Below are 9,629 nucleotides of genomic sequence, written 5' to 3'. Positions count from 1 at the left end.
AAACAGTCCGTTGATTCCCCCCCCATGCACATAATTCTTTATTAGATGGTTGATATCAGCAATTAAGTGTTTATAGTTATAGTATTCACCACTGAATTCTGGAGTGCGACGTTAGCTGTTAACAATAATCCACTGAGATCTTTGCTGTAAGGTTTTTATTTTTAATTGGCCTCTTAATTCATACCAGTGAGTGTCCTTTTCTGAAACGTTTTTTTGTTATTGCAGAGGATGAATATTAACTAATACTGACACTGCCTATAAAAGATAATAATCAAAAGCAGAAGAACACAGACAGAACTCAGGAATATAAGCAAAGAAAGGATGTGATTGCGATACAAAATGCGAATCTCGACAATAACTGCAGTCAACAATCTGTGACTGCCAGTGGAGGAATCCTATGGCGATGGTATGGACTCAGCAGCTTCAGAAGAGCAGCCTGCTCATGAGACATCCTGCACTAATTCAGCACCAAAAACAAATGACGAGAAGACCAGAACTTCTGCAATTCTACTGTACCCCAAAACCACGAGCAGCTTTCACAAATATGTGTTGTCCACAGCTGTTGTTCAGAAATGAAAACTTATAAGAACCACAGTGCCTGCCTCACAACAGAGGAGAAGTTGCAATCTCATTTGATCATTTTAGTACTATTCATTTTGTACCACGAGATCTTAGCATCAGTAATTTTACCTGGTATGATTGTGGCTTGGTCCTACAAGTGCTGAAAGTCAAGTTTTCTTTTGTAATCATACTAATGAAAAAAAAAAAGAAGTTTTTCTATTAGGCTTGGTTACTTGCTGATATTAGAAATAATTGCATATTAAGAGCATCTTAAGTAGGAGTGAAAAGTGAACTAACCAAATCTCCAAAATAAACATATCTGGCTAAAATGGAGCACATTCTTGGTGGCTGCAGTGATTTCTGTCTGGGTATTTGGGTCCACCAACATAGAACTTGTTGCAAGCATTGGCTATATGAGATCAGCTGGCAGAGAATAAATATTTGGGGCTCCAGAGACACTTCTGCAACAGTTACAGTAGCACATACAGAGACCATTAAATTATTTAAACATGCCTGTAAATGAATATTGAGTTTTTACAAATGGTCAGAGCTGATGTGGCAACACAGTTACCTTAACGGTGATGCACAGAAGGTGCCTATACTGGAGAATGAGCCAGTCACCAACCCTTCAGGATGTTTGCCAGAGGTCTGGAAATGCACTTTGATTTCCAGAGGCAACTTACTTTGGCAATTCATTAAACCAGAATCCTCTGAATCCTTCAGCTTTCCCTTTGCACACAAAACAACACTTGCCTCATGGACCAAATTGTCTTTTGGCTGAAATGATGCCTGCAAGTGCTCCCATGAAGCTGCATTGGCAGGTCCCTTAAGTGGAACAGAAATAAAAACTTTACATGTTTTATTTCACAGGAGTGAAGGATTCAATCCCTAAAACATGTCTGAACTCATAACTGTAATTGGTGAAGCCAGAGAGTTGCTGAAATGGCTTAATAAAAACGCAGGGGTTTAGTTAGTTGGGAGAGAAGAGCGAGAAGAAGGAGGCAAAAAGCCTGGCTTCTGTTTTAAAGGAGAAACATAGCTCTAAAAGGAACAAAACTAGACCCCAGAAGAGAAGTGGAAGTGGACTTTCTGAAGTCCATCCCCAAGTCTCAGCTAAAAGGCCCAGGGGAGCACCAAGCAAGTCCCAGGAGCTCACTGCAGGAGATCTCTAAGGATCAGGGGAAGAGCCGAGGGCTGTACCTGCAGCCGGAGGGAGGACATGGCAACAATTCAGCTAAAGCTCGCTTAGAGAAGTGACGAGGGGGCAAAGCAGAGGGAAGGGAGCGGGAGGAAAGATGAGACAAACTCTCTTCATTAAATAAGCACAACACCTGCAAGTGACACCGAAAGACACAACAGTTTGGTATTACAGGTCTCCATCCTCTACTTAGGTCACAATTAGTTTTCTCAAATACACTGCCATACTGGATGTTTCTGTTGCAAAACTTGGAGATTTACATTTTATCTTGCTAAAAACAACCGCTTCCAAGCAAAGATCGGAATCTCAGCACAGCTTACCTAGGTCAGGACAGAGCTCAGCCGTCCCGTAATGCGGGGGAGGAAGAAGCTACCCCTGTGGGCAGAGTGAGCAGGCTGATGTAGGGCAGGTCCCTCTCTCCGTAGCAAAACTGCTTACTTAACCTTAGAGATTGACCTTTGAGTGCTTCAGAAGCTTAATGCCAATTTAACCTAAGTTTATACTATGCCAGACCTTTGCATCATCAGGGAGCTGCTCCTCCCTGGCCTAAATCAGCGACTCGGTGGTGAGAGATTACTCTCCTCTGTGAGACGGCAAAATGACAGACAAATCGAAGGGACCGGCAGTGTAAATTGCAGGTCGTGTCACCCAGATTCTTCTGGTGAAAAATACAGGGCATGTTATATTGGAGCTGGGAGGAGGCAAAACAATGTCTTTGCCTCAGTACAGAATCTGCAAAGTCTTGGTCAGGGGATTTGTTTCAAGGGATTGGCAGCCTGCTAAGAAGTTAATCTGTCCCTTTTGATTTCGATTTAAAAGGCTTCCTCTCGAGAGTGATACGTCTAATTGTCCAGAAAGAAAACGACATCGTGGCTGAATCCCCACCTCCCTCGCCCTCTGCCACCCCCCTTCCCAGGACTCGCTCACCACCTAAACTTTCGTTCTTCTCTACGGGTCCGTCCATCTTACACCACACGGTGCAATTGAAAAGTCTGTGTACGTCCCAGCTGGGAAAGGCAGGTTGTCGTGCGGGATAACCTACTGGGGAGCACCGCTTCCACCATCAGCAGCGTCTGGATGTCCAGAGGGCAAACCTCTCGGTCTGGACCTGCGGGTTTGAAGCATCGTCCTCGTGAGAGTTGACCTCCCTCGTGACTCTCGGCAGCCTCGCCTGCACGGCCTGGCAGGTGCCTCTGCTCTGCTTCCCAGGGGTTCAAGCAGAGTGAGGGAAAGGGCAAAAAAAGGCCACAGACTTAGTTTATTTGAAGGCAACTATTAATTAATGAATTGTACGCAACAGTAATTATAGTTAATACTAGTACCAAAGCCTTGTAATTGGTTTGTTTGCTAGAGAGATCTGTAAACCAACTGCACTCCGAACTGCAGGCTTCTCCTTGCTTACCCTGCTCAAAAATTAGTGTCTTTCAATTCCAAAAGACAAAACAAGTGTTTGAAAGAGAACTGTGTTTTTCTTTTTCTAAGCTGGTACTTCTGGAACATAATATATGGATACTTCAGTCACCTGATATAATGACACCCTTGCAATCAAAAAAAGGATTCCCTCTGCCAATATCTGGACAGCAATATACAAATATTTACAACAGAAAAATAGGCAAGGAAAGAGAAATAAAATAGTCTTGATTACCCAAGCCATTTCCTTTATAACACATCAGATTTTGAAAATAAACTACACTTTCCTTTGACAGTAGTGGGGTTTTAACTTCAGTTCTTACGATATTTTATATGCAATAAGGTCACTCCTGCTCTGCTTCTACAGTTTGCTTTTGTACAGTAGCTGTAGAATTTTCCTGTTAAATGACTTTTATTTGTAATATTAACCTTGAAAACAAACACAGAAAAAAGTATGGAAGTTTGTCAAAAATACATTACAGTACTGAAAATGAGCATAACTACATGCTTTATATAGCTTCTTAACACGAACATTAGGTCTGAGTCCAAAACTCTTGGCTTTAACCAAAGTGATTTCAAAGTATATATAGAAAAAGAATCATATTTTCTTGTTAAAAAAGTAAATGGTGCTTTCTATAAACAAAAGACCATGTGATTTTCTGGACACAGACCCAAGTTATAGTGGGGAGAGCTCAGAAAGCTTCAAATAAAATTGGCATTTGTTTAAAAGGATGATTTAAGAAGTTGATTGGAAGAGGTTCAATCAGCCCATTTAGTCTGGTAATTCTAGAAACGTCAGTGTAAAAAAACCCCACCTTTTTTGCTTTCTGCTATACAGTGTCACACAATCACATGACTGAAAACAGGTTGCCAGCAGAAATGGTAGACACCGATCACACACTATTTGGTTGTATTATGTCAACACTGATTGCCTTGTCCAACAAGAGGTTCAACATCCTTCGGATACCGAGGTGCAGTCCTTAGCAGTCGTTTCACATATGTGAGCTTCGTCTGCTTCTAGTGCCCAACGATACACGAAGCCTTGGCTCTCTTGCTTTATAATGTTCATTGAAGTCCAATCTAAAGCTAAGAAACCGAAGGCTTTCATCAGAACTGGTTGTCAGCAGTTTTATCTTCAAAAGTCTGCCATGCACTTCGAAGTCTCCAGTGCAAACAGCTCGGTCTTTTCAACAGACCCCCCCTTGCCCTGCTGGCACCCGCCATCTGTCCAAGGGGTCCCAGGCTGCAGGGGAACTGCCCCTGCGCCACTGTCCCAGGGCAGCCCCACCGTACCCGAGAGACCAATTCAGGATCCAACCCGTGCCAACAGGAGACCTCACCTTGTTTCCGTGTTACATGGACAATGCAGGCCAGGCCAGCATTAGACCACTGCTGGCTTCAAAAATGCGTATTTGATGTAGGCTATACCTACAGCAGCAAGTGGCACCCCAGAACAGCAGAGCATCTCCCCAGTAGGGCGGTCAGTGCTGCTGCCCCAACGAGCTTCTACCAATTTAGAGCAAAAGCCAATTACAATCTCATTATTGCTAACAGCTCTTAAAAAAATTAGCCCAACTTCTGCCAGGGTGGGAGAAGTGCAGTATTTGGACCCAGATGGCAAATTTCTCACAGATTTAAAGTCCCCATGTCAAAGCCCAGGATCACTACACCTCCAACAACAGTCACCAGTATTCTTTATCTGGGGACACTGTTCTCTTTTCCATTAGACCTGAACGTGGAGCCCTGAGCTCCTTTTGACAGTGCAGCAGTTTGTTAAGCGAGGCTATAGCTTAGCCACGTGGAAACTGGAATTCTGAATGATAGAAAAGGCTACAATATACTTAAAAATACACAGCTGTTACGAGCCCCAATTTATCTTACAAAGCCACAGTACATAAACAGCACACATTAATACAGAAGTTACACTTCGTCTGCACTTTGAATCAGAACTCATAATTCATATAAAACCCCCCTGAGGATCCCAGACTACGAGGCCAGAGCTGAAAATGTGTCATTTGCAATTCTCCGCTGTCCCCTAAAGGCTGTTTCAGGAATTTCAGCCTCGGAGTTTGAACAGCAAATTGCTTCTGCTCTGTGCCCGTGTACTAGAGCGCAGGCCAGCGGGTGGAAGAAAAGTGGGGGGTTTATGCAGAGCTTCAGCCGGAGCTCTACAAGATGCTACAAGAGATGGGTCCGACCAGAGCCAGGAGAGACCACGTCTGTGAGGTGTGTGACGCCGCACCGGCAGCATCGCTCTCTCTGGCAAGGGATGGGATCAGTGGGATTTCTGTTATTCTGCATCCTGATCCAGTTCACTCTGGCTGGTGAGGCTTGGAAGTCCCTTAGCATGTCCGGGCGCCCGCTGCAAATAGTAATGCGCATCCAAATCAGTTTGCCAGGATGAACTTAAAAATTTGATCTTGTTTGGTACCTACCTACGCCTTTATAAGGTGCTCTTGAGGGGTTCTTTATTTATAACAGAGAAAGGTCAAGCCTTAAAATAAGCCTACAATTATATAATTGCCCATTAGGAAACCCTATAGTTTAAGTCACAAGCGCCTGTAAACTTCTTCTACGCAGCTGTTTCTTCTGAGTCACTTACAGTATTGCCCTTTAATGGTCTTAATTAAGGAAACGGTAACATTTATTCGTTTCTTATACTTCCTGGCTACCATCCAATTACTTTTTTTGTAATTATTTCCTATTCTGTTATTATTGTCTGTTTTGCTCTTTTGCGGGAGCTTTGATTTATTTTAATTTCCAAAACTTTTTGCCTGTGAAATATTGGAACCTGTGCACACGTTCTAACTCTAGGATAAGTCTGGATCTTTAAGACGGGTACCATTCCTCTGCTGCTCCGCCTCTCACAGCTGCTTTGCTGCTTTTCTCCTAGAAGATGGCACATCTTATCAGTAAAGGTGTCTCTTCATAATGCCAAAACTGGTTTTTGCCTCTTTCTGTGGTGTCCCCTGAAGACTTTTTGAACATGCATATCTGTTTTTTTTCCCCACAGGGGCTTATAGAGTAGATCTAATCAACTAATTGCTCCTGTGGGCAATGAGGTAACCTGGTTGATGGAAATATGAAAGACCTGGAGTGTAGTGCTTGTAAAGTCTGTACCATATAATGTGGAGTACAAAGGCGATCTGAGCGCAGGGCTCTTCAGCACCTGAATGCTCTTAGGAGGGTGTTCTGGGAAATTCAGAGGGGGTGTTTGTGTAATGCTGCGGTTATGATTATTTGATCCTTTCTAAAGGATCCACCTTTCCTGCAACTCTTGACTAACTTCATCTGTCAAGAACTGCATTTATAAGATCCTTTAAACTCTCCTTCCTAATTGTATGTATCAAGGATCCCAGAACTCCCCTGGACATTTGAAAGGGAGAATTGAGGCTGGTGGGGAGGGAAACCAAGATGAAAGGGAAGTTGTGACACGACTTATTTCAGTTGTCTTTGAAAACAAGAATGATGAGAGGTTTAGGAAGTAAAGTCACTACACCTTTCCTCTTCAGTTGTTTTGGGAAACAGGGATCTCCAATTGTTCTTGCAGCTAAGTTGCAAATGGGTCTTGCGGAAGCGCAGCGCTTGTTTTGTCTGCAGTGCTTATGAAACCCATTTTCTGTAGCGTCTAACTCCCTACCTGGCACTTTGGAGAAAAATAGTCTTGGCTTATCCATTCTGTTGCAGCTGAGAAATCTGTATCATATCTTTTTCCTTAGCAAATAAAATGACATAGTAATTATATTCTATTGGTCTACTAGCACTTTTATCAATTATGTCCATGCATTATGTACACACTTATATATGTACACAGAGTATAAATTTATGCTGTCTTAGTCTCTTTTACAGGATGATAAACAAAATATTTCAGTTTATTTACGGATGTTTTAATAACCTGGATCACAGTCTTAAACTTTAGTTGTGTTAATTAAGTCATAATGAGTGGGAATTCTGCTTTTCTCATTTATCAAATACATTTTCACCCCACGTTTTGTGTTCTTTATGCTTTCTGTTCTCCACTAAACGGTGCAATTTTACTCCTCTCCATCTGATGGTTCAATTGCTTGTTTTCTAAAGAATTTTATTTTCTTCATGTTCTGCCCGTTATAATATGCCCTAATTCTTATTTTTACACAGCAGGTTGTTAAAGGAAAGTTCCCATTTGCCTTTTTAGTTGCTGTTGTAAGCCCATCTGTAATTTCCCTCTGTTTCTTTACGCCCTTCAGCACCGTTCATCAGAAACAAGAGGTAAAACCCAGTACAAATACCCTCTTCTAAAGGCTGAATGCAGTGCCTTGTTAGAAAGCAAAGCAGAAGACTGTGTTCTTTGCCTCTCACTTGGCAATTTTTGGAAAATCTTTAAAGGGCGATGAAGTGACCTTGACTATGGGAGTTTGGGGAATGTTCCTATTGTAGAAGTGAAAGGGTTCCTAGATGCCTAACTTCCCTGTTCTTGTGGCATGTATCTCAAATGCAAATAATTGGTTTTCATTCTCCATGGCACCAGAAGATTTCATACACGGGGTAATCACCTTGCGACAGCTTTTTCCTATCATATCTTTGAATATTCAGACTGATGGTAACAATCACTCCAATTGCATTTTCCATACTCTAATGTTTAGCCAACTTAATTGCTGTTCTGATCATTTCTGGAGGAAAACATTTAACACAATTTGTTCCACAAAGAGCTAAAGTAGATTAACAGCACAGTAATAGAAATGTCACCTCCTACACTCCTCAATTTTTTTTTTAAATGTATTTCTCTACTCTTTCTTGAGCACCCCTTCGGTCACCATTTGCTGTCTTTCAGGATCCCTGCTCTCTTCTTCTCTCCCCTTCTCTCCTTTTGTGAGCGACTATCCATCACCTCGGTTTCTTTAACTTTCTGTATTCCCTCTGACCCCGTACACCTCTGCTCATCTCTGTCCTTTCACCTGCACTCGAGTCTCTATTTCCACTTCTGTGGAGCTCAGGTTTTGGCCCAATGATTTTATGAGAGAATGTTCAATAGTGGAGAGTTGAAACGCATTAGCAAAAGGCTAACTTCGGAATAAAAAGAAGGAAAACAAATATTGACTAAGGCACCTTTGCTGCTCTTCCGGTGAAATAGAGTAAGTATGAAGTTAACCCTTACGAGTGATTCTAATGCCTTGAAGCTCCAAGCTAACATAAAGCAGTTAAAATACTATGTCAGGGAGCCTGGCTGAATGCTTTAGAGACTGAGTAGTTCATATGTTAAATTCGCAGTATTCCCTGTCAACATAAAACTAACGTATGTTCATTATATTTGAAAATTGTGGTTCAGCAAGCCCTCAGGGTGACAAACGACTAGTTAAATCAATGGCTGCAGAGATTTTGCAGACAGAAAGAGAATATCTTACTTTGGCTGTCTATTGTTATCCTTGGCTCTGTAAGTAATTTTGGTTTGTTAAATTGGATAGAGCAGCTGATGATTACAAAGCCCTTCTAGAAACCATACAGAATTATTTCTTCTGCCTTCTGAAACAGCAAGTTCTTGCAACTGTCCCTGCTCTACCTACAAATGTTTGCACATCTCTTGCAGCTCTCCCAACTCTTTTTTCCTCTCTCCAATCAGTAGAATCTCATTAGAGGTTAAGGTGATATTTTAGGTTTCAAGCAGCCAAAAGATGATTTTCAAAATGAATTAGGCACTTCTGAGAAGTCTCTGAGCGCCTTTACTTGTGTATGAAATATGCTTTGTCATTTCTGAGGCTGCTCGTTCGGATGAAAATTGCAATGAGTACAAATGTGTACACCCAGAGCTGGTTTCTAAGGCCAGCATTAGGAGACATGCATGAAATGTCACAGAGGACTCCACTCTTTAAGTCTAGAAGTTTTTATATAAGCTTCAATTTTCTGTCCAGATATCTTTCTTTTATTTAATCATTCATTACCTTTCAACTCTTAGTGTGTTTAAAAATTTACATGCGCACTTAAAGAGTCTCCTTAATACTGAAAATCATTATTAGATGTGGCATACTGGAAGTTACAGTTTTCACGCTGACCAAAGGTAATTGGCCCTTCTTGATAGAAATGCTGTTTTGAAGGATTGAAAAAAGTTGTTACATATGTGGCAGGAGGAAGACAGAATCCTTCCACAAGTAATTTTAACAAAATAAATCACGTAGCTTTAGGTTTTTTATAAAGAAAAGTATCCTCTTATGCAGAGTTGAAAGACCTTGGCATTTGTTCACTGCGTCTGGAGTAAGAGGAGAAAATCCACAGGGCCTTGCGTGAAAAATAGAATCACTAAAATAAACCAGATTATGATTATATTCTGTCCCTGATCTCCTACCCTAAACCTGTAACTAATTCACTGAAAAATATATTCTAACCTGGGCTTCTGCATTTCCTAGCGGACGTTTCTAAGGTATTAAATCGCATCGTACTGTACCCTGAGGCAGACAAGCTGTTGTAACTTACAGAGGGAGATTAAACT

General features: G+C 41.6%; 1 long non-coding RNA gene across 1 annotated transcript; it reads right to left on the bottom strand.

Annotated features, from left to right (window-relative positions):
* Positions 1-241: 241 nt before the first annotated feature.
* On the bottom strand, positions 242-2,920 carry LOC142076489 (uncharacterized). The gene is made up of 3 exons (XR_012671200.1): positions 2,687-2,920; positions 1,245-1,386; positions 242-751 (listed from the first exon to the last, which is right to left on the bottom strand). It is a non-coding gene; the product is annotated as an uncharacterized LOC142076489 (long non-coding RNA).
* Positions 2,921-9,629: the final 6,709 nt, after the last annotated feature.

The sequence above is a fragment of the Calonectris borealis genome, chromosome 1 (assembly GCF_964195595.1).
Source record: "Calonectris borealis chromosome 1, bCalBor7.hap1.2, whole genome shotgun sequence".
NCBI classification, from domain to species: domain Eukaryota; kingdom Metazoa; phylum Chordata; class Aves; order Procellariiformes; family Procellariidae; genus Calonectris; species Calonectris borealis.
This window is presented reverse-complemented; position numbering and strand designations above follow the sequence as displayed.